This window comes from Canis aureus, chromosome 9, assembly GCF_053574225.1.
Source record: "Canis aureus isolate CA01 chromosome 9, VMU_Caureus_v.1.0, whole genome shotgun sequence".
Classification (NCBI taxonomy): domain Eukaryota; kingdom Metazoa; phylum Chordata; class Mammalia; order Carnivora; family Canidae; genus Canis; species Canis aureus.
The window spans coordinates 45777303-45803108 of NC_135619.1; the positions used below are offsets into that span (position 1 = coordinate 45777303).

General features: G+C 47.7%; 1 protein-coding gene and 1 long non-coding RNA gene across 9 annotated transcripts in view; one reads left to right on the forward strand and one right to left on the reverse strand.

The window, feature by feature from the left end:
- Nucleotides 1-25806, forward strand: part of RAD51B (RAD51 paralog B) — a 682017-nt gene that overhangs the window by 648093 nt on the left and 8118 nt on the right. The window lies entirely within an intron of this gene.
- The window catches only part of LOC144320783 (uncharacterized), a 33860-nt gene that overhangs the window by 912 nt on the left and 7142 nt on the right, over nucleotides 1-25806 (reverse strand). Inside the window, exons 3-4 of the long non-coding RNA XR_013386421.1 lie at nucleotides 15213-15357; nucleotides 1383-1512 (exon numbers count right to left, since the gene is read on the reverse strand). This is a non-coding gene — a long non-coding RNA (uncharacterized LOC144320783). The remainder of the gene's footprint in view (nucleotides 1-1382; nucleotides 1513-15212; nucleotides 15358-25806) is intronic.

The window sequence follows — 25806 nt, forward strand, 5'->3', positions numbered from 1 at the left end:
GAGCCTCATAAAATCTCTTCTTCCCACCCCAAGTAGTAAGATTACTTGTAACACCAAAGTAAAAATAGTTTTGCAACCTAGCAAAGAGAACCAAGAAGTTCTCTCTGCCTATGAAAGTGGTTTTGCAGACCCGACCTGACTTGGATATAGACCTTGAGCTGCTTTTACAGTATAATAAGAAGAACGATAAACAATTTCTACAGTATGTCGCAGTTTACGAAGTGCTTTATACAAGGTATTTAGTCCAATCTCTTGGGATCGGTGTTGTTAAATGTTATCCCCCCTCCCCCATTTTGCAGAAGAGAAAACTGAGGCTCAAGCAACATGATTTGTCTCAGGGGAACAGCGGTGGGATTGGGCTCCAGGCCAGCAGGAAGGACAGAGTTGGGCCCATTAATACATTCTCCTGTGATCCAACTCCTCTGTCCTTGCAAGATGACTTTTGTTGGAAAACAAATATATCCTATGAATTAACCTGGCGAGCCACCAAGAAGAGCCAGTTCTTTCCATGTTTAGAAAGTGGGCTTAGTGTTTTACCTGCCAGACTGGGTTTGCTGAGCCTGGCACAGACCACACACGTTCCAGCCACAGGATCATACCCTATGCAGGCAGTTCCTATACCTAGAATCTTCTCCTCCAAATGTGGCCATGGGTCGTTCCCTACCCTCTTTGAGTCTTTGCTTAAATGTCACCTTCTCAAAGGTGCCTTCCTGGACCACCTAATTTTACATTGCACCCCTTCCACCACCCCCACCTACCAGCTGGCACTTCTTGTCTTCCTTCCCCGCTTTCTTTTTCTCTGCAGCACTGATCACTTGCTAATATGCTAGGCGTCCTATTCATTTTCTTGTTTCTCTGCTAGAATGTGTGATGAGGACAGGATTTTTGTCTGTTTCAATTGCTGCTTTTCCCCCATGCCTCAAACATGCCTGGAACATATTAGGTACTCAAAAAGTAATTGTTGTATGGATAGCAAGAGAGATATTAGAATTAATAAAATATTCTTAAGCACATTAGCACAGCATGAACATTAACATGGCTCATAATAGGGAATCAATATGTATTTGTTCTCTTTCTCCCCTTCCCTTCTCCTGTAGTAAGTGTTATCTGCTCAGCATGGTCCGCTTTTATGATTACAATATTTCTGGAGGGGATAACAATCCGTGAAGCAGATCGTGTAGGGAAAACCTCACATGGGCCCTTGTGGGGGGGAGTGGGTGAGTCACACTCTGGACCAGCCAGGGTCTCCTGGTCCATCTAGTGGGAGGGGGAGTCAGGGTCTCCGAGGATATTTCCCACACTGTCTGGGATTCCACCCAGGTGTGAATCAGCGCAGGGCAGACTGGAGACACCCTGGTTGGGGGAGACTCCCTCCCTCTCACCTGTTGGGATTGCCACCTTTGTGGACAGCTGTGCAGGTGAATCCCGGGACGTCTGCTCATCGACCTGTATACGGAAGGAAAAAGTTTTCCTCACCCGTCTTGGGGTCCCTGGCTGGATCTGAAAATTAAACTGACAAAGACGGTTTAGCAGGAGAAAAGCATCCATATTTGTGTAACGTAAGTTGTGTGTGACACGAGAGCCTCCACAAGGAAAGGAAGGCCCGAAGAAACAGCTGGATCTGAGTATTTTGATGCTAGATTTGATGATGAGGAGCAGGCGTGGAGGGATTCCATAGCTTAAGGAACAGGAGGCAAGTGTAGTAAACTGGAGGAAGCTTAGCAAAGCCTGTTCGCTAGGATTCCCCTCTTTGTCCCTTTTTTTTTTTTAATTTTATTTATTTATGATAGGCACACAGTGAGAGAGAGAGAGAGAGGCAGAGACACAGGCCGAGGGAGAAGCAGGCTCCATGCACCGGGAGCCCGACGTGGGATTCGATCCCGGGTCTCCAGGATCGCGCCCTGGGCCAAAGGCAAGCGCTAAACCGCTGCGCCACCCAGGGATCCCTTTGTCCCTTTTTCTTTGGGGATAAGATATACCTCCAAGTATGTGAAGGGCACCCCTCACATGAGGGTTTTATGACCTGTTTCGGGGGAGCAGTGTTGTCAAGGGTGGGGAGGAGGGGGGCAGAGTGACCCTCCTGCTTTTGCTATTTTCTCAGACTCCTTCAGGTTAAAATATCCAATATGCCAAGCTGCTGTGTTTTGGGGGTAGTGTGTTCCGATCCCCATCACCTGCATGGGGTTGCAGAGGATCCCTTCTCTTCAGTTAGGTCGCTGCTGAGTTACTTACACACTTCTCCTCATTCCTACATTCATTTGTTCAGTAGACATGTACCAAATGTTCTCGTGTGTTCAACGCCGTGCTAGGGCCTAAAGAAGCTGAGTAAACAGGACAGACTCAGGCTCATGGCTCCCAGTCTGTAAAGGTGACAGACCTCAAACTTGAAAGTCTGTCCAGACTCAGGGCCACCTTTTGATCTGATTTTCCCATCTTCCTTTGGGGTCTTTTCTTCCCAGAGCCTTTTTTGGCCTGCCCCAGGAACCAGTGGCCCCCTATCTGCTCTTCTGTCTGTACTGCCTCACATCCTTGCAGTGCAGGCCTGCATTCCCCACCTCCCACCCCAGATTGTTCCAGAAGCCAGAGCCTGATGGAGCATCATAGCCCCAGGCTAGCCAGAGGGCTAGTCATGAGTAGAAAAGTGGGCACAGCAGAAGACACCTCTAATTCCCTAAGGAGAGGCTCATCTATCCTGAATGGTGGGTGCCTGACTGGTGGGGGAGTGAGGCAGGTCAGAAGAGGAGAAGCCTGCAGCAGTGAGGGGCCCCCCAGGGTGGAGGTGGGACAGGCTAAGGGGAGGAGGCCAGAAAGAGAAAGAGAGAAAAGGAGAGATTGAGGGATAATTCAAGTGTGTGAAACTAGAGGGGAAGTATCACAGGGGGTTTGGGGAGGGTTTGGTGTGAAATGCACTGTAGGAACCCCATCTCCTGATGGCCTCTGGAGAAAACCCAGGGTGGAGCTCACATTAGGCCCGAAAGCTTTAGGAGTTGCCATGTTTCTCTGACTGGGTGTCCAAGTGGAGGCCGTGTTGCAAAGACTGCCAGCCCCTTTGTGCAGATTAGAAGCATGATTTCAGTTCACCTCCCTCTGGTCCTCAGTCCTCGGCTGGGCTCTCAAGGCCTCCTGGAGAAGCTCCTCTGCTTCCCAGGCTTGTTCCTGCCACCCCACCTGACTCTTTCCACACATGGTGGGTTTCCACTGTTCCCCAAGTAAGCCACATGCTTTCCTCACCCCCCATTCCAGGCCATTCTCAGGAGTGCCCAGCCTCTCCAGCAGGCTCATCCCTCCTTCTTATGTTCCCTTGCTAGTTTTCACATTTCAGTCCAGGACCTTCTGCACCTCTTCCAAGAAGTCTTTGCTGGCCACCAAGAAGCATCCTCTGTTCCTTCCCACACACCCTCAACCTCTCCTTGGACACCCTCCATAAACTCCCTTGTAGGTGGTCATTATCTTCTTGGACACGATTTAGCTATTGTATGACCTAGATTGCAACCTCCTTGACCCAGCTTCCCAGGGCAAGTCCCAGAAACATTGCCCATGGAAAGGGCTGGTGGTGAAGGCAATCAGCATCCCAAATGTGCCTGCCCCCTTGGGTCTAGTCCCGGAAAATAACTCCAGTGGCCTTGAAGAATTAATATTGCCCTTGGAGGGGCTGCCCTCCTAAGGGTCCTGCTAGCTCTTGTTATATGCAAAGTGGAAAAGGTAAGGGACTGTTCTCTGCATTTCCTGCCTTTCAATTGAGTGAGGACAGACAGATGATTTATTGGGCATTTCCTAGCCTCTCCTTCACCATAGGAAACCAGCCTGAAAAAAAGGTGCAAATTTTAAAAAGATGTGTGGCTGTTTTGAGGGGGCGTGGAGAGAATTCCCGGGCACCATTAAAGTGAAAAAAGAGAACCTCTCACAGCAGGAGCTCTGATCCAGAGGCAGCCTACCCATAAATTCCCACCACCCTTTGAGGGCTCAAAGCCACTGTGCCGGTGCCGGAAGAGGAAGGCTGCGAAGTGTTGTCCTCTCAGCTCGGTTCCAGATGATCCAGCTTGGGCTTGGGGTGGTAGAGGTGTGGCCTGAGCCATAGCTATCACCACAGAGGAGCAGGGGGTGTGGGGGCCTTCAGAACCTTTCAAGTGTTGGTTTCAATTGGAAACAGTTAAATATCTCCACCCCACCCCTTCCCCATGAGAGAGCCAGGGAAAGCAGCCAAGAACAGGGGTGCTCAGCAGATGCAAAAGCCTGACCTCCCCTACCACTCTACAGTGGGAGTCATGTTAGTTTCCTGGGGTTGCTCTAACAAGGTGTCACACGCTGGTGCTGAACTGGGTGGCTTAAAAGGACGGCTGTGTATTCTCTCGTAGTTCTGGAAGCTCGTAGTTTGAATCAAGGTGTCGGCAAGGCCACACTACCAGAAGGCTTTAGGGGAATATCCTTCCTTGCCTCTTCCAGCTTCTGGCGGTTGCTGGCAATCCGTGTTGATCCTTGGCTTGCGGATGCATCTCGCCAGTCTCTGCTTCCATCTTCATGTGGCATCTTCCCCATGTGTCTGCATCGTCTCCCTGTGCATGTCTACGTCTGTGTCTCTTCTCTTCTTATGAGGACACCAGTCATATTGGAACAAGGGCCTAACCTACTCTGGTATGACCTCCTCTTAACTCACATCTTACTCACATCTGCAAAGACACTATTTCCAGATAAGTTCATATTCACAGATAAGAATTTCAATGTATCTTCTTCGAATGCAAACCAACCCACAATAGGAGTCAAATGTTTATTGTCCATGGCCTCACTGGGAAGCCTCAGGTTACTCAACCAGTGACTGTGTGTGTATGTGTACGTGTGTGCGTATCTGTGATTAGTATTTATATAATGTCATATATATATATATATATATACCCACACAAATACCTATACACACATATGTGTGCATACATGTATATGCAAATACCTATAATACGCATTTACCTACGTATACCTATAATTAGGTTATTTGTAATATGTATACAAATACCCCTGATGTGTATTTATATAGTATCATACATATGATATCACATATCATATAACATACATGTGATATGATAATACACATATATGTTAACATACATGATGTAATACTATATAAATACAAATGGCACTGCATATATGACATTATATAAATACAAATGGCAGGTATATGTGATTTGTATATATGATGTATGACATAATATAAATATATATGACACGAATAAATACATATATGACACTATATAAATACCAATCATAGGAGTAATTCTGAGTAATGCCCTGATTTTATTAATCTAAAGACCACAGAGCCGCTCTTAATCTCTTTCCTGTGGTTTGCCCACTAAAAAGATGACAGGAAAGGTCTGTCATTGCCCGGGCTGGGCTCTGACAAGGACAGGAGCATGCGGGATACACAGAGGCACTGTGTGGCCACCCAGGTGCCCCGGTGCCACAGGGCAGCAGCTCTGCCGATCGTGCAGCTTTCTCTCCTACCTGGTTTCACAGGAAAAGACCCAGACCCAAAGATGTGACATGGCTCGTCCAGGTCCACGGGGGCACATACCATTTGACAAGTAGAAGAAGTCATGTCTACACACACCCAGAGGCTCCCCGACTCATGCCACCACTTCCTTCTCTATCTTCTTTGTGTCACACTTTCCCAACTAATAGATTTTTTTCACTTGAGTTACTTCCACTGAATATGCCCAGATGTTATAGGTTATAGGTGGTCTCCCAAATAGCACTATTTTCCCTTCAAATGAGCTGGGAAATGATTTTCAGGGAGGTCTTCCTACATGTCAAGTTTAAAGCCCCTTGTATTCAGTTGTCCTGGGGTTGTTGGTGAGGTGGGGAGAAAACCCGTTCCTTTTTCAGTTTTATGAAGGATCAAGAAAAGAACTTTTTTTTTTCAAACTCCAAACTGACTGACTAAAAGCTTCATCTCATTTTCTGGACACAGTGGCCTGCCTAGGATATCTTTAATGATCTTGGGCCTCAAGGTCCCTCAGGGGCTCCCTCTCTCACATGCCTCTTTGAAAGTGGCCTTCAGAAGTCTTGAGATGCTTCATACCCTCTTCAAACAGCTCCTCTGCCCCAGGTGGCCTACTTGGTGCTCCACCCTGCTTTCTCTGCTTTGCAAGGCTGCCTGACTGCCCTTCTGAAAACCCTAGGGTCTGATTAACTCTCCATCCTGCTTGCTGGGATCATCCAGCAGGAAATGGGCCGGATTCGGGAATGCCTTTTTAAATGGGGTTTTGGAGGCATTTTGCTTGGAACCTTTGCCCATCTCGGACTTCTAAATAGACTGGCAGAGAGAGTGCACACCCTCCTCCACCTTCCTCTGCCCCTCCCTGCTTCCTTTCGCCCCTGCCTCCTCATTTGAGAACACCCATGTCTCTACCCAAATAAACTCTGAGCTCTTTGCACAGTGCCCACTCCAGCCCCTCTGAGGGACGAGAGGCAGACTGCAGCATGACACTGCCTGGTTTCTTTTGGCCACATCTGGCTTATGTTCAACACAACCTAATTCAGAGAAACCAATTGTTGTGGGTCTCCAGCTTCAGGGAGCAGCAGAGTCCCCTGAGGGAGCATGTTAAGAATGCAGATTTCCCGTCCCAATGCTGAAAACCTTACTGAGGTCTCTGGCAGAGCCAGAGAATGTGCATTCTTGAGGCACCTGGAGGACTCTGGTGCTGGTGGCCTAAGGGGCCACCCGTGGAGAAACGTGACTTAGTTCTGCTCACATCAGCCTCAACTCCACAAAGCACTTAGTGGAGGTGAAGACAAGGAAGTAAAGACAGAAGTGCAAGGGCATGACTGAAGCTCTGGTGTACACCAGGCTGGCAGTGGCCTTGAACCGGGGCAAGCAGGGTCGAGGCAGGGCAGTTCCAAGTGTGACTACCCCAGGACCAGCCCTGTAGGGTTCCACATGGAAATACAGTGGAACAGTCACTGAAGGGACATTTCAATCTTCTGCCACCAGTGTCAGTGCTAGTGGAGCCTTCTCCTGGATCTGGGGTGGGCCATCGCCAAGCCAGGCAGAGGAGCTTCTCCCGAATGCCGTGATCCTGAGGAAGAAGCTCCTTCAGCTTCTCCTCAGAGGCAGCACAGCACAGTGAGCAAAAAATACTGGCTTTGACACCCTGCCTGAGTGACTGTCACCCGTTTGGTCTCTAAGGGTGAACTGAAGCAGGCTACGTCCTCTCTCCCTGTGCCTCACCGGGAAGAAGAAGACAACAGTACCCATGTTACCAGGTTAGCGGGGAACAGATGAGGTGCCCCCAGCAAAGCTCCCAGCAGTCCTGGGAGGGGCAAGGGCTCAAGGACCGCAAGCTGGTGTCTTTGTTTTCATAGCTGCTCCTGTCTGCCTGGCAGCAGGTCTCTGACGCTGCCCGTTGTTGAATTAGAGCACATGGATGATTTGGGTAGTCCATGAGTGTCCTTGTCTCTCTGCTTCCAGAAAGTTCTGGCGTTCATCTGAAGGTTCATCCTTCATTTCCCTCCAGCTGAAAGCCCTTAATGTCCTGCAAGTACTATTTTGGAAGAGACAACAACCACATCCCCCTTCGGCTCCAAGTGGCCTCACCTTGTGGGACATTCGCAGCCCTTCCCAGACATACTGAAGGAACAGCTCGACAGATGGGGGCCAGACCTTTGCAACCAAAAACTCTGGTTTTGAATTCCAAACCTCTGCCTGGCGAAGGCTGTGTGATCTACAAAGTGAGATAGGGAGTACAGAGTTGGAATCAAAGGCTCCTGAGCAGATGGAGAAAGGAAATGCACATATGCAGAAGCCCAGACAGCACCCAGTTAATCCGCCTGTGCCTTTGCCATGTTGCCTGTGGGGGCTTTTGTGCTGGCCTCAGCCTCTGAGTGCTCTCTGCCTTGGTTTCCCCCTGAGGGATGGAACCAGCACCCACAAGTGTGTTGTGGTGGCTGGTGAACTAACTCCTTTTACGTGCTGTGCAATATGAGGAGCAATGTTGGTATTGGCTCCCTGTTCTAATGACTAGCTGTGAGGACCTGAGGGAATAAGTGTTGCAAAGCTTTATGAATAAAAGACCCTAATTTAGCAGAGTAAGTTGTTGTTCCCCACAAACTCAGCATTCCCTTGCACCGTCATCAACAGTGCATTTCTAAAAGGTATCCTGCTGGTGAAACCAGTGTGGATCTGTACCCAGCTGGTGTATGGCACAGATATCCCAAGGCGAGCACTCCTAGTCCAGAGAAGTAAAGGACTGAGCAACACCTCCACAAGACACTCAGAAACCTTCGGCCGTTTTCGAGATGGAGAATGTTGCCTACAGAAGCAAACGCTGGCCATGTGGCTCCACAAAGAAAGACCCTGCTCCTGGGCTCCACGGAAGGACCCGGGTCCTGCCAAAGTTCACAATGGGGTGTGGATCGGGGGCCAGGAGAGGGGCCTCCCCCACCCTGGCAGCTCCCTGGCCAGTTGGGAAGGCAGAGGCTGGGAGCAGAGCCACAGTATGCCTTGTTGACTCTGTCGAGTTCAGAGAGGGCTTTCCATTTGACTTGGCAAAGGAGAAAAGTTCTTTATTTCCCCCTAAGCCACGGGGCCTGCCAGCCCCAAGGCTGCAGGAGCAGGTTTCTCCTCCCTTCTCTGACTCCCACACCCTGACTTGCAGAGGTCAGTGAAAAGCCCCGGCTGGAACAGGCCAGGCTGAGTTTGCAATGCGCCCCTTTCTTGCCCAGAGCATGCTCATTCTCCCTTTCCAGCTCAGCCCGGCAAGCCTTCCTGGTGATACTCCTGAGCTGGCTTGCTTTCTTTCTTTCTTTCTTTCTTTCTTTCTTTCTTTCTTTCTTTCTTTCTTTCTTTCTTTTCTTTCTTCTTTCTTTCTTTCTTCCCCTAAATCCAGAGCCCAGTTATTTACCCAAAGAAAACAGGGAAGTGACAAGGTAACAGAGTACACATGTTGTGAAAATATGCAGGCTGAGGCTGAAGGAAAGAAAACATTCTTCCATAAGTAGCTGCCTTGTTAATTCATTTTCTTCCCCAGATTAGAACCAGCCATTTCTTGTGCTCCTGCAAGCACCTTCTGTGGTTTCCTGACAGCTGCCTGCAAGGGGTGAGATTTGGCTTGAAAAATGGGCCATCGGTCATGCTTCAGGGGGAGGGCAGAAACCAAAATTCCCAGATTGCTCAAGTTCACTGCTCCCTTTCTAGATGGGAACGAAAGAGGGAGAGGTGGTGGGGAGAGGACTGTATAAACGCTGAGGCGTCACCTGATTTTCCATAAGAAATGACAGCTCAGTAATGAACAGTCCTTGGGACGTGCTTTCTTACCTCCTCTGAAATTAGTTTCCAATCCTTGGCAAGGCTGCACGCTGTAGCCTTGAGCAACAGCCACAGGCCGATTCTCGGCAATTAAAAATATTACTGGCCCTGATAGAGAGTTCTTGGGTACCCCCCTCCCCGACACATACATACACACCCTTTTCATTATGTGCCAAAGATCACTTTTCAAACCTGTTTCAGAACAGCTGCCTGCATTCGAGAAGCAGACTCCGGCTCTACATACCCTGAGTGGCCTGGGAAGGGGCTGGGGTTATTAATAGCATTTGCTCTGCCTGGTGTTTGGGATGGAAAAGGGGTGACCTATGTCCTTTCAGAAAGTTGGGCCATAATCAGTTTGGGGCTCAATTTTTCTTCACTGGGTCCTTGAGACGTCAGGGTTGGCAGAGAATGGTGGGGAAAGCCTCCAGCGGGGCTTGCTGTGGCCAGCACCCCTCTGGTACAGATCTTCATGCTTCTCATTTTTTCCCTCCTTAATGTACTCTGTCTCTTTTTCAACCTGTGGGTGTTGGTCCGTGGCTTCTCCAGGCTCCTCTCAGGAGAGGTCATACCACAGAGGCCTGGACTGCCCCTGTGAGCACTGCGGTGGCCCTTTCTGATAACAGGAGGCCTCTGGAGCTTAGTGATCTAACCCGGCGTGGGACAGGCCTGTGAGAAAGAATGTGGCATGGTCCTCTTTCCCAGAGAGGAGGCCAGTCCAGGCCTGAGCAGGGGAGCTCTGGTTGGAGGAGCCTTCCCACCCAGTACTTACAGCCACAGAGTTCGTCAGCTTCCCACCACCAGCACCCAGCAGCCTTAACCTCAGGGTGGGTGGAAATCCGACTGTCTCCCCACATGGCTTGCCACTACCGCATGGCACCGTCCCAAGAGCCCAGGAGAGGGCTGAACTTCAGGCCTGGAATGGTCTTAATGATCAAATTGGGTTGAAGAGGAAGTGGAAAACTTAGAGATTGAGGTGGATTGTGGGACTTAGGATAGGGTTTGGTCTCCAGGTTGATGGCTCCTGTTGACAGAGCTGGTAAGCAGAAGGCACTTGCAATCAGAACCCATGGCCTAGGGCAGCCCAGGGGGCTCAGCGGTTTAGCGCCACCTTCAGCCCAGGGTGTGATCCTGGAGACCCGGGATCGAGTCCCACATCAGGCTCCTTGCATGGAGCCTGCTTTTCCATCTGCCTATGTCTCTGCCTCCGCCCTCCCCCCATAAATAAATAATAAATAAAATCTTTTGTCTCTGCCTCCGCCCTCCCCCCATAAATAAATAATAAATAAAATCTTTTGTCTCTGCCTCCGCCCTCCCCCCATAAATAAATAATAAATAAAATCTTAAAAAAAAAAAAAAAAGAAGAACCCATGGCCTAGCCAGAAGGCACTCACAGGGCACCGGTGTTTAGGGCAGGGACTAGGAAAGCCCAGCCATGCCCCCTAGTGAGTCCTTAACAGGGACCACCGGGTTCCCACTGGATGGACACAGCCTCTCACCACACTGGGCCAGGCTCCAGCCTCTGGCCATAGGTGAAAGACTATTTCCGATGATTGTTTTCAGATATTCTACACTCAGTACATGAAAACACAATAGTGACAGGAAAAATCTACTCCCCCTCTCAACACATGCAACACAAAGGTGGTCCCATCCTTCACTATGGGAAGGTCAGAGGACCTTTTCTCATTCTAGTCCTTGATGTGGGTCCAAGGGAAGCAGTGCCTTTGAACTCTGCGGCATCCACAGCCGGCCCAGCTGGGAAGGTGTGGATGGGGAGCCAGACAGGACATGCTGCCTTATCAGGGGCCAATCTCAGACCCTCCTGTGAGCACCAGGCTTCCTCCAGCAAAAGGTGATTTAGAGCCGTTTGTTCAACCATTCAAAGGAGGGCCCAGGGTAGTTGAGATCTGACTCTGTCAGAGCCAGGCCTTTCTGTTTTGGAGTTTCTGCACCACCCCTTGAGTGCAAACCTCACTGGGTTCTGGTCCTAGGCAAGTCTCCCTCTTGAACTAGGCCCTTTGCTTTCTCACTTCTCCACTTTGGCCATCTTTAAAATGCCTCTAAGAGGGATCCGTGGGTGGCTCAGCGGTTTAGCACCTGCTTTCGGCCCAGAGCATGATCCTGGAGTCCCGGGATTGAGTCCTGCATCAGGATCCCCACATGGAGCCTGCTTCTCCCTCTGCCTGTGTCTCTGCCTCTCTCTCTCTCTGTATCTCATGAATAAATAAACTAAAAATCTTTTTAAAAAATGCCTCTAAGTATTTTATCAAATAATGATGCAGAGGAATGACTGCCAAGCCCTTGGTAATGAAGGGCTGGCAGGGAATGGATTATGTTTTAAGAACCAGTCTCTGGGCTCCTATGATTGTAGCTGGAAGGTTTTCTCTGGGCTTTGGGTAAGACTAGTCCTCAGATTTATCCTACTCTTCAGACGTCTACCTTCTATCACCAGAATCTGAGATTTGGAGCATTAGAGGCTTTGGCTGGTCATCCCAATACTGGAGGCTCTGACAGATGTCCATTATGGGGTTTGAACTCTTCCAGGATAGGATACACACTACTTTGTGAAGACATCTGAGCCACTTTTGGAAAGTTTTCATCCTCAGGAAGTTCTTTCTTATATTGAGATAGAATCCACCACTCTGTGACTTTGATGCATTGACCCAGTTTTATAATAGTTCTCAAGAGCTGGCCAGCAGTTTTCCCAGGTTCCAATATCCAGACATATAAAGAAGGCTGACCTCGTTGTCCCCTGTCCCCACTTCTCTCTATATCTCATGCCTGGTCATTAATATTTTGACTACATACTAGACAGACTGACTCTTGCTTTCTCCCTAGTGTGTTTTCATGATGGGCTTAACATCTTCATTTCAATATCATCTTTTAAGATATTGCTAAAAAGATGCTTTTTTAAAGGAAAATGTGTTCCAAGGAAGCAAATGCTCCCCTGTACACCTCACTCCATCAGGTTATCCCCATGCAACTAAGGGATGTAACCTGGATCTCTTCTTTCTTCTTTCTCAGGGTGTTTATACTCCCATCCTTCCTTAGTACCTCTGTAGCCACAAGCCACTCTTGCTGAGAGGCTATATCCACTTGCATCCTTTGGGTATACTGTCTATAAAATTTGAAGACTACTTTTCTAGAACAAAGTAAGCTTGCTCTCTCTTCCTGGTTCCAACTTCCTACATTTCTCTGGTTTTTGTCACCCTCCACTCCTGATTGTTCCAGGCTACATGGGTCCAGGGCTCACCCTTCCTACAACTGATACGATACTAATTTACATGGCTTCTTACTAGAATGTTTAGCCCTGGAAATGCAGGGATTTTGTCTCTTTTCTTTCCTGGTCTGTCCTCAAAGTTAATAACTCTTTGTTGAATGACTGACTGGTTTTCAAGATACAGAAAACCACATTTTCATCTCTTACACACTGTACTAAAAATCCAGAGACTAAACAAGAAGGTAAACAATAAACAAGAAGGCCCATTGTCCACAGAACTGTCTTTTTCTTTTTTAAGATTTTATTTATTTATTCATGAGAGACAGACAGAGAGAGAGGGGCAGAGACACAGGCAGAAAGAGGAGCAGGGTCCATGCAGGGAGCCCAGTGTGGGACTCGATCCCAGGTTTTCCAGGATCAGGCTCTGGGCTGAAGGCGACGCTAAACTGCTGAGCCACCCGGGCTACCCCTGGAACTGTCTTATTTATCATACTTATTAGATATTAGGAAAACAATGTCAAGGCCAAATTTCAAGCAGCAGCAAATTAAGTAAGCAGCAAAGCCGGGTTAGCCCCTCAAGCTTGAGCACCCCTTGCCTCATATGCTCTCATGCCAGCTTCACTCATCATGTGACCTCAATCCAGTAGAAAGCTCATACTCACAGAGCACTGTAGGATCTTGCCCACTGCTGCCAGACCAACCACAATCTTCCACAGCTCTGTCCATAAATAGTCATGAGATCAAAACATATACCTACTGAACTTGGTACCTTGATAACTAGGAGAATGTTCTAGGCTCTCTCTCTCTAAACACTCTTCAAACTCTGCTTCTACATTTACTATTCTTTTAAAATTTTTATTTATTTATGATAGTCACACACACACACAGAGAGGCAGAGACACAGGCACAGGGAGAAGCAGGCTCCATGCACCGGGAGCCCGATGTGGGACTCGATCCTGGGTCTCCAGAATCACGCCCTGGGCCAAAGGCAGGTGCCAAACCGCTGCGCCACCCAGGGATCCCCTACATTTACTATTTTTGTTAAATCACCTCTCAGCCTTAAAACCTATAGGCCCATGTCCTCCAAAATCAAGTCTGAACTTCTCTACTTGGTTTTCAAGATTCTTCATCATCTGCCCCATCTTACTTCTCCAACCTAATTTCTCATTACTCTTCAGTGCATACTTCCTCCCACTATCTCTGGTCAGGCCACATTGTTTACTATCTCCTATGTGCTTTGCTTGCTCCTTTTTCAATAAACCTTTTCCTGTTAATATCCCAAATAGATTCATGCTTTCTTTTTTTTTATTATTAAATAGACTATTTTTAGAGAAGCTTTATGTTCACAGCAAAATTGACAGAAAGTAAAGAGATTTCATATCCCCCAGCCCAACACATGCACAATCTCCTCCACAATCTACATCCCCTGCCAAAGTGATACATTCCCTACAGCCAACGAATCTACATTGGAACATCATTATCACCAAAGTTCACAGTTTACATGAGGGTTCCTTCTTGGTGTTATAAATTCTGTGAGTTTGGACAGATGTATGGTAACATGTATCTGCCATTATAATATCATAGAGAATAGGTCCACTGTCCTGAAAGTACTCTGTGCTCTGCATGTTCCTTTTATCATTCTATTTTCTACCCCATTCATCACAGATAGTGAAATTTCTTCACAAAGCCTTTCCGAGTGACTAGAGTCCACACTGATCTCTCCTTTCCCAGGCCTCCTCCTGCACCCATAGGCAAAACCACTCTTGACTTTTGTATCTTTCCACATTAGCTCTGTCCTTGTAACTAGAGTGTAAGTTCCTACTTAGACTTCCCCTTAGCCTGGCCTATATTAGGAGTTCTATAAGCAGAGCTACCATATTGCATAGAAAGTATAAGAATATTCTTATATTCTATGAAAATGGGGTCTCTGGAGTTATGCAATGCCAGAGCCCTGTTCACAGTCCTTGGTGATTGAATAAAACCCAACCTAGGACCTGAAAAAGAAATAATGATCTTTATCATGATTTAGTTCAGTTCTTTAGGTGATTATTGAGTAGATACTATGCACTAACCAACAATATAAAAATGAAAAAACAAACATGATCCTGCACTCAAAGGAATTACAGCCTTGTGACAGAAAGGTAAGTAAATAGATCACAATGTGAACACTGCTAAGATATGAGTGTATATAAAGAACATAGCACTTGATATGTGGTTTGAAGACTCGGCAGGAATTTGCCAGGTCAATAAGTGTAGGGAGGGCACTCGGCATAATGGGTCAGTATTGGAAAAATGAAAGTACATGGCATATGTAGAGACTTGCAAGTGATACAGTTCATTTCTTGATGATAAACTCAGAGGCCCATTGGTTAAATGACTGCCTGTGGTCCTACATAAACCCAAAGAGGTCATTGGCGCAATGTGGCTGTGTGCTCACTCTGTTTACTGCTTCTGGAATTAGGAATAAAAGTACAAAGCCCTATGCTGCTTAGCCATCTCTTGCTCTTCTGAGGACTGGATAGGATAAGCCCAAGAGCCCGGGTATATTTTTTCATTAACACTAGCTTGTGTTGCTTTGTGCACAATAGGGTATAGCATTCAAGCGGTAGAGTTAGATCCATCAGAACCCTCCCTGGACAGCCTCCGGAATGGTCAGCAGTTCTCTGCAGGCTTTCTTTGAAAGCTTGAACTGTTTAGACCTACCTCATAAACTATTTCTTCTTTCTTCTTCTTCATCCTCCTCCTTCTCATCATTGTCCTCATCTTCCTCCATCTTCTTCCTTCTTCTTTCTCTGCCTCTTCTTTCTCATCTTCTGATATTTTGCATATTAGAAGTCTGGTTAATCAGCTAAAAGCCAGGGTGGGCAAAAATAAGAGCTGTTTCCATCCCTTACATGGCTTCTCTCCCCAACCCTGATACCAGGTGGTTGTCATTAGCTGCCATGTTGGGGGTTTGGACATGACTGGGCTTCCACAATGCATGGCCCAGTCACAGAGTGTGAAAAGGGTGTTGAGGTCTGGCTGGATGAAAGGCCTGAGGCCCAGTGTTGTGATTCTGAGCACCTCTAATTTCCCCTTTCTCTGTTTCTGCTCTGCGTCATCAGCAGGAGTTTGTTTAAGGCTTCTAGAGCTTGTCTTTGTTTCACCTGGGAAAGTCCCTGCAGGGAGAGCTAAGATCTCCCCAAGGAATGGGCTGGAGCCCTGACCTCTGTCACCTGAATTGTTTGGACGAAGAAGCCCCCAGAGGGGTTAGGAAGATGATCAATTGGCAACTTGAGGAGTAAAGACCTCTCTCTCCCTCTCCTCCCTCTGCTCATTGTGCTTGGAAGGGCAGTGGGGTCAGCGGCGGCAAACTGAAGGGCCGACTAGCTGTGCCTTGGAAGGGGCTCGTTTTGTGTTTCAGTAATGAGTGCTCTCTTTCTCCTCTTGGATGCACTCAGATTGCACGAGTTACAGGGAACCTGTCAACTGCTGTTTTCATTGTATGGGGTTCACAGGGAACTTGGGTAGAGGGCAAGCTCGTTTCAAAGAAAGCAGGGAAAGAAAGTCCTGAATAGATGCAACGTGCTGTCATATGCAGATCACAGCTCCAGTTGCTAGGGGACACCCCTGCCCGCCCAGAGGGCAATACGCTGAAGGTCCCAATTGCCTTGGCTGCCTCCTTGGAGATGGAAATGCCACTATAGAAAGGGCACAGCCAGCAGCGACACTGGACACTGCTGTGGGCTCTCAGGTTTGCCACAGCGCCTGGCCTGACAGCAGCCAGAATCCCAGCAATCTCTGCTCCCCACAGGCTGTTCATTTGGGAGCCCCTCTCCCAGGAGCTGCGCCAACAGGCCAATGAAGCCTGGAAACGTGAAGAGAGTCAGGTAGACAGGGGCTCTCTCTTAAGGGGCCCCAGGCCTCTGCACACAGAAGGGCCACCAGGGGCCACGGTCAGGAACCGGAGCCTGATGTTAAAGTTTCCACCTTCGTTGTTTGTCAAGCCCTCTGAGAACACTTGGCAATAACATTCCTTTCCTGATGGGTTCATTCTGTAGCTGACAGACGTTGTTTTTTTTCCCGTTCACCTAAAGTGGCCCAGAGTAACAGGACAGGCTGTGCCAACGAGCGGGAAGAGCAAGGCTGCCCTGCTGGCCCCTGGGTCCCCATACTCGGATCCCTCTGCTGCGGGGCTCCTTGTTTTGCATCCATTCCCCGAACCTGTGGAAACGGAGTAGCCAGAGGCCTGTCCTGCCTGGAGCAGAGCCCAGCGCAGGACCCATGAGGGAGCTTGAGAGGGCCCAGAATTAAGACTCTTTTCGTGGGGGCCCTTTGTTTTTTGTTTTCAGGGTTTTTAAAAAAAAATTATTTATTTATTCATGAGAGACACAGAGAGAGAGAGAGAGGCAGAGACACAGGCAGAGGGAGAAGCAGGCTCCTCACAGGGAGCCCGATGCGGGACTTGATCCCTGGATCAGGATCACGCCCTGAGCTGAAGGCAGTTGCTTAGCTACTGAGCCACCCAGGTGGGGCCCTTGACTGTAGGTAAGAAGCCCTGGGATCCGGGGTGCAGCTGGTTAAGTGTCTGAGTCTTGGTTTCAGCTCAGGTTGTGATCTCCAGGTCAGGAGATCAAGCCCCAAGTCAGCCCGGAGTTCAGCATGGAGTCTGCTCGATACTCTCTCTCCCTCTGCCTCTGACCCTTCCCCCCACCTCCCACACACTCATGCATTCTCTCTCTGTGTGTCTCAATAAATAAATCCTTAAAAAGAAAAGAAAAAGATCCAGAATCAGACAAAGGCCAGAGGCATCTGGAGGAATTTGTGGTAGGACTTAAAAGATACTGGGGCCGCCCAGGTGGCTCAGCGGTTTAGCGCCACCTTCAGCCCAGGGCCTGATCCTGGGGACCTGGAATCGAGTCCCACATCATGCTCCCTGCATGGAGCCTGCTTCTCCCTCTGCCTGTGTCTCTGCCTCTCTTTCTCTCTATGTCTCTCATGAATAAATAAATGAAATCTTTAAAAAAAAAAAAAAAGATACCAGGGCAGGGTACTGAGAGAAATATGTTTCCAACAACTGTTTGCCAAACACCTTACTCCAAAGAGGCAAAAGCATGGCCCTGTCATCAGGGAGTGTGAGTCTAAGTGCTGTGGCTAAGCAGAGAGGTGGGCCAGTGCCCTTGCCAATCTGTTGTGACCTTTTGACTCTTGTTTCCCTCCCCATGCCCACTTGTACCACAGCTAAGCTTCTCCCTACGAGGGTTGTCAAGATCCATATGTAAGTCTGGAGCCCTGCCCTCAAAGAGGCTCCGGGCCTGGTGAGAAGGTAACTCATGTACATACAGAACTAGCATTTAAGACACTGTGGCCAGGCCCTGAGGGGAGAAGCCCTGTGGGCATTCAGAGGCCTTGGGCTGGACGCCTGGAGAGCCACACACACAAAGTCTCTCACTACTTCATGCCTGTGTTCACTTTCCAGTTCGCAAAGCGCTCACACGTAAGTCGTTCCTTCTCAACTTCACACCAACTACGGAAGGTGCTTTGTAAGCCTGAGAGCTCTGTGCAAACATAAAGGACCCTCTCAGGAGGAATCTTGAGCACTGGTAGCGGTGAGAGGCAGGGACGGTCAAGGGACGGTAGCATAAGACAGGCGACCTTGTACACTAAGTCTGGGGAGCCAGGCTGAGGGCCCCTGTGCTGTAGCACCTGGCGGGCTCCGTGGGACAGAGAGTTTGGGGGGGCACTGTGCTCCTTTTCTACTGCTGCTGGGACACTGCCCCAGGCTTAGTGGCCTAAACAACACCAATTCATTATCTTGCAGTGCCAGGGATCAGGAGGTATCTGACAAGGTATCACTGGGCTGAGATCGGGGCATTGGCAGGACGCTGTTCCTCTCTGGAGGCTCCAGGGGAAAACCTGCTTCCCTTGCCTTTTCCTGCTTCTGGAGGCCACCCACTTTCCTTGGCTCCTGGCCCCTCTCCATCTGTGAAGCCAGCAGTGATGGGTTGAGTCCTTCTCACATCTCATCACCCCAATCTCCTCTTCTGCCTCCCTCTATTTTGAAGGACCCTTGTGGTTACAATGGGCCCTCGCAGATAATCCAGGACAATATGATTAGTTTAAAGCCAGCCAATAGTAACCTTAATTCCTCTTTACCTTGTGAGGTAACATACTCATGGTTTCTGGGAATGAGGGCATGGGCATCCTTAAGGGGCCATTGTTTTGCCTGCCTAGTAGGTTCATTGTTGTCAGTTATTAATTGGGTTTTTTGTTTGTTTGTTTGTTTTGGTTGATTGTTGGTTTGCTGTTTTTGAAAGACATCCCCAGCTCAGGTCCTCACTCAAGAACCAGATGATCAAGACTGTTAGAAGAAGAGAAAAAGAAGAGTGAACAGTCTCTAACGGGAAGAAGGGGCTGCTGGAGGCAGACACAGGATTTTATCTCACTGCCTAGCAGAATAAACCTATAAAGCACAATCCCAAGAACTAGAAAATATGCCATTCTGGAGTCATTTTTAGCCCATATACGTTGTCTGTCCTCTCAGACCCCAGTTTTTAGGTAGTTCATACTCTATACAGAAACTTGGCCTCAAGACCTTGGTGTTTGTCCCATGTCCTGTGTCTAAGCTTCTGGCTTAGAAGCAGGGATGTTTATAATCCGTTTTTAAATGTCTGGTCAACCTTTTGAGATATTATCTCTAGCTCAAATATATTACTGGATTCTGCTAAGTGTTGAGTAGTCCCCTGGAGTCTCTCAACCCTACAGTGGGTTTAATTTCCTCCACCACACTTCAGCCCCAACCCTGCCTCATGGACCTGCCCAACTACCTCCCAGACTTCACATCTTGTAAGCTGGACTGTGTCAGCAGCTGTCTTGCTTTCTACTAATTAGAAGCTAATGCTTCTTCTTCACGAAGTCCACCAAAAGGAAGGCATTGGTCACTTGCTCTCAAGCTGTCCCTGTAGCTGGGCACTTCTTCCATTGGATCTTTTTGGAGAGCACCTTCGTTATGCCATGCCCAAGACCCAGCTCCTTGTTTCCAGGTCTCTTTGCCTGGCGCTCCTGAACCCAGTTAGCCAACCAGATAACTCCTGGGGTACCCCTCACTGCCCACCTGCACACTGTCACCTTGCCTCTAGAGCTAGATTGTCCTCTCCCTCTTGACCACTCCTTGTCCTGACCTCCCAGTGAGTCCTGACTTCCATGACTGACCTCCCGTTGGTGGCTTCAATTTTAACACCCCTTTGCACCCATAGAACTTGCCTTCCTATGTCCAAACTGCCTGTGTGCCATCAATAGCAGCAGCAGCAGCAGCAGCAGCAGCATAATACCTAATGTTTGAGCTTTTACCACATGCCAGGCACCATGCATGCATTACCTCATTTCACCCTACAATAACCCTAGGAAGGCCCCTATGAAGGATGAGTACTAATCCATTCTATAAGGGAAGCATAGAAAGATCAATAGCTCACCAAAGGTGCTATGGATCATATGTGGAATCAAGATTCAAACTTAGCTGTGGGGCACCAGCACCCAGGGTAATCCGCATATATCTGATCATGTTCTCCTTCTGCTCAGAATCCTCTAGTGGCCCTCATATTATTTAGTAAAAGCCAGGGGCTCAGAGTGGCCTAGAGACCCACATGACCTAGTCCTGCCCCTTCTCAGCCCTCTCCTCCTCTGCCTCTCCATCCTTCTCTCTTCCTTTCCAGCCACACTGGACTCCTTGATGTTCCTCAAGGAAGCCAGGCTCCTGCCTACTTCAGTGCCTGTGCACTTGCTCATCCTTCTCCCTGATTGCCCTCCCCCAATCTTGTATCTTGGCTTGTTCCCTTCTTAAGGAGGTCTTTATTGACATTCTACATGAAGAAACAAAATGCCCTACCTTTGCTGGCACTCTTACCTAAAGACTCCTCATCCCTGTCACCTGACTGATTTTTCTCCATAAAATTATCACCAAACAACATATGAGATATGTCTCTGTTGTTTATTATCTGTCATTCCCACTGCGAACAAAGCTGCAGCATATACCTATTGAATGAGTATATGAATCCCCAAAACTCCCCCTCAGAAACCCGATGTTCTAAGGAACCTCCAGACACTGTCCAGGTCCTGAGTACCAATCCATGCTTGTTCCTGAGCCACCAGGTGGAAGACCTTGCATTCAGCTCACAGATAAAGATTTAGCTTCACTCTGGTGCCTAGTTCTTTCCATATAGCCTGGCGAACAAGAACATGCAGCACATATTTCTGGGCTTAGATCAATCTTCCATTCTCATTGACCACTCTATCTATCATCTATCTATCTATCTACCTAATCATCTATCTATTGTTTATCTATCTGTTTGTTTATGCTCACTTACTTATTAAAGGGAATCCAACACCCTCTACCCTCTACCCTCACCCTAACTCTAGCAAGCCAGGGATGGCAAGAAACTGTCTTCACTAACAACATCACTGGCCACATAGGTTGAATACTTAGCCCACAAAACCATGTTGCACCTACGGGATATTATTTAAAATAATAGAACTGAGAAATCATTGTTGATTTCTCCTAAAAGATAGCTCCTGTCCTCCCATCCAGGACTTCTGCAGCCTGTGAAGGTAGGACTCTGAGGGCTGCCAGAGTGAAACTGGAGCACCCAGACCTCCATGTTGAGTCCACCAGGCCCGGTCAGTGGACCTTGGGCTGGTGAAACAGAAATGTGTTACTTTACTAAAAGAGCCCTATGGTTTGAGATCCCCACAGTACCAGGTTGTGGGCATGTTTCTCCTATTGCTGTTCTCCAACAGATCATAGTTTATTTATTTATTTTTCCAAGGTTAGTGGCAAAGTGGCACCTGAGGTGGCCTCATTAGTCAATTCCAGAGGTCCTCAAGGAGTGGTGACAGCCTACCAAGTTAGCCAGGGTTTTTTGTCTTAAGCTGCCAGGTGGGGTGGCAGGGTATTAGGGAAGTAGGCCAAGGAGTTAAAAGGGCAAGAGGGTAAGAGGGCACCTGGGTGGCTCAGTCGGTTAAGTGTCTAATTCTTGATTTCAGCTCAGGTCTTGACCTCAGGGTCATGAGTTCAAGCTTTGCATTATGCATTGAGATGCACGCTGGGTGTGGAGCCTATGTCTAAAAAAAAAAAAAAGTCTTAATTAAAAAGACCCTAGCTTCCAAGAAACTTCTCAAGAATAACTATTTCCTTGATAGGAGACCATAGGGATTGGCTTAGATAACAAATGAGACCCTTTAGTGAGCATATACTTTGTGCCTGGCATTGTGCCTGGCACACCCTTTTGATGCCTCTTCTTACTGCTTAGCCAGGGGTATTCTATCAAAATAAGAACTCTATGAGGATGTGTTTTTTATCCTCAACTGGAAAATGAAGGAATTGAGTCTCTGAGAAGTCATTTGACTTGCCCAAGTTCATATAGCTTCTAAATAGTGAGGTCAGAATCTGAACTTGGGTCTGTCTGACTCCAAAACTCATACAATGAGTCCCCTCTAATGTCTCCTTGGAGGTCCCCATACTGCATTTTCTCCCCAGACTGAGAACCTACAGTGGTTTGGGTCTGGCTGATTTGGAGTGAAATGAGCTCAGTTGGTGCTTCTTTGGGTTTGGGACCCTGTTTGGTAAGTTGAAATAGACCACTGAATCTTAAAACCTTAGATTCCAGAACACATTATATTTCTTTTCCTATGGCCTCCCCCACCACACACACACACACACACACACACACACACACACACACACACCCTTGATGAGCTGGGATTATCCCATAGAGGAAGACGGCTAGGCAACTGCCAGGGCCCTCTGCCCTGCTCATTCTAGAAACCAGCAGCCACCCCTGCAACCAGGCTGTCTGCCCACCAGGCAGCCAATTTCATCCTTTGTGGATCTCCAAGCTTTGGAGAATGAAAGATTAAGACATTTGCAGGAAGATTGAAGATGCATAAAATTTAAAACCCTTGTTCTAACCAAGTCTCTTGGCATAATTTCTATGGTGCTTGGTGATAAGAAATGAGTCTTACTTTCTAGAAAGAGACATTAAAGCAGTGGGCATGACTAATGCCAAGCAATATAGGGAAATATTCTCAGAAGAAGATTGGACTTCAGTGCTTTAGAGCTTCTGGGTAAGAGGCATCCTTGCCTCATAACAATTAGATCAGTATTACTCCTCTGAAGTCCATTGTTCAATTGGTTGTGTTGGAGGTGAGATCAGGACTTTGATTTGGGGGCATGGGCATGATGTAAGGCCAGTAAGGGGTCAGAGGTGGGCCTGGGTTGGGTGAGCTATCGCTTGACTCAGAATCCATGCTCCTTGCTAAGCTCACCACTGCCGTGGTACAACAGATCTTGGCATGTGTGTATTTCAAAAGCAAGAGAAAGCATTTGATTTTCTCTTACTTAGAAAAAAGTTCTGGATAAAGAAGGAATAAACAAGGCCATTCTGTTTGTGGTTTGCTGAGATTCACTGGAAAACAAGCTTGAGAGGCCTGCGCCTATGTGAGAACACAAAAGACCAATGCCCTCTCTGAGACTTGTATAAACAGAAGAAGCTTAAAAGCTGACAGGGAGTTCTGGAGAGGGAAGCAGATTTTCCAGTTTGGTTCCAAGTCTTTTCAGATCTTGACCTTTCGCCTAAAAGCCAGAGAGATAACCTGATCTCCATGATGACTGTAATTCAAGAGGAGACACCATGAGGCAAGGAGAGAGGAGGGCAATGCCAGGTTTGTGTGGTCCAGGCTCAAGGGAACACAAGGAACTGGCTGCTCCTTCACAGGATAACTAGAGCAAAGCCACTCACTGGGTCTTTCTTGTCCTGGAGCCTTGTCCATGACTTTAATCATTTTATTTATTTATTTTTTCTTTCTCAAGATTTTATTTAAATTCCAATTAGTTAACAGACAGTGTAATGTTAGTGTCAGGTGTAGAATTTAGTGACTCATCACTTACATACAACACCTGGTGCTCATCACAGCAAGTGCCCTCCTTAAACTCTGTCACCCATTATTTTAATCCTTTTAAAAATAAAGGCCCAGCTTCAGAAAGGAATAACTAAAGATAAATCCTCACTTCTCTAGTCTAGAGGCTTCCACAATGAAATATAAAAGCATTATTTTAATGATCTGATTTTATTCATTGTTCCCCTGATTTTTACTTAAAAAGAATTAAAAAATCCAGTCCCAGGCTGGTCGTTGCCATGGGGTTCTACAACCCAGACTATAAGCCAGAGCACCTAGTTTTTACCGTTCGTACCTTCCTCACAATTCATCAAGATCCTCCTACCCCACAGTTTCTGCCTTCCTGGACCTGGTCTTAGCCTTCTACCCACCAGCCATGTAACCTGTAGTGATTCTTTCCCCTGCGTCAAGCCTGTTTCTTCTCAAATTAAAGGGTGAGGCTGGTCCCAGGACACACTTCCAATTCTCCCCCTTAAAAAGGATGTGCCGGACAGTACCTCCCTGTGCCTTACAGGCTGAGGTCAGCCTCTGCTAATACAGTGACCAACTCAGTCCATCTGCACTACCTTCCCAGGTCTGTGCTTTGGACTGCGTTGCTTTGCCTTTCTCCCTTTCTTGTCATACCTGGAGGCAAGAAAGTGTTCTTTCAAGGTATGTTTCTCTCAGTAAGGCCACTGCTTCCTGGTCATGAAAATAAATGTCCTCCTCGGGGCAGCTGGGTGGCTCAGTGGTTGAGCGTCTACCTTTGGCTCAGGTCATGATCCTGGAGTCCCAGGATTGAGTCCCATGTCGGGCTCTCCACAGGCTTCTACCTGCTTCTACCTCTGCCTATGTCTCTGCCTCTCTCTGTGTGTCTCTCATGAATGAATAAATAAAACCTTAAAAAAAAAAAAAAAACCCTTAAAAAAATGTCCTCCTTGTGTGGAAGGCAAAGCTTCAGTATAGCTATTTCTAAAAACCAAACTCACGTCTCAGAGGGGCAGTATGCTGTCTTTGCTTTTTCTGCAGTGTATCCTCCAATCTTCATCTGAATAAGCCTAGATACAGACAGAGTGTCCTAAAACCACGAGTGATTGTTAAAATACTAACAGCTACCGTTTATGGATCATAGGTTGTTTGCAGGCACCATGCTCACCTCCTTGTTGATAGCATGGCTTAGTAGCTTGCCCGAGTTGAGTGCACATCAGCCTGACCGCGGCACTCACTCTGAGGCACTGTCTTCTCCCATTTCATCTACCTAGACCCTTCCTTATAGCACCTACCTGCCTAAGCACAGCCGGCCTCTTGGAACCCACTTCATGAGAATTGGCCCATGCCTTTGGTTCACAGAGCCTCAGCACACGACCGTCTCCAACCAAGATCTCCTATCTATGTAGCCTGGCTTTCCATGCTCTCAGAGGAGCTCCCACTGTACACGCCTTCAGCCTCCTGGCCTGCTTCACGATGTGGAAATCTGGTTGTAGGGGCACCAAGGTCTGCCTGTCTCCCTGAATACCTCTTCTAGGTCCAATAGAACAGGTATGCAATCTACCTTACAGCCATCACTCACTCCCAAGCCTATTCTTGAATTAGAAAACCTGCATGCAAAAAGAACCAGCCCTTACTGTGGGCGACCTGAGTGGCCCCTGAACATTGAGCATGGTTCCTCGGTATTGCTGGTGAACAGTAGAAAAGGACCTCAGGGCTCCACCTTCAGACCTCTTCTTTCTATCTTCATTCATTCTCCATGATTTCATGCTGTCTCACAGCTTTATATGACATCCATCTGCTGGCAGCTTCCAGATTGAACCTCTGGCCTGGACCTCTCTCCTAAATTCCAGAACTGCAGAGTTAAGTGTCCACTTGACACCTCCACAGGGATGTCTACTGGGCACGTTCAGATGAACATATCCAGAGTGAAACTCCTGACTCTCCTTCCCCCACATGCACCCCTCTCAACCTCCCCATATCTGTAAAGGGTAATTCTATCCTTCCAGCTGTACAAGCCAAAAAGTCTTGAAGTCATCCTTGCTTCTCTGGGGATTTCACACCCTACATCTAACCCATTAGCAAATCCTGTTGGCAACTTCTTCAAAATAAATCCAGAATCCAACAACCTCCTACCACCTCGACTGCTACTTCATTGGTCAAAGTTGCCGTCACCTCTTGCCTGGATTATTGCAACTCAGAGGGAATGTTGGCTGTGCCTGCTGCTTTGTAGGGCTTCAAGCTGGCTCACGTCCATCAGGCAAACTCCTGAAAAACACACTGACCTTCCTGATTCTGTGATGTGTATTTGGCGTCAAACCCATTGCTGCCCACACAACAGAATGTGGCCATAGCTGTTAGAACTCATTGTTAATCGTGGTAAAAGCAAAGGAAACAAAAA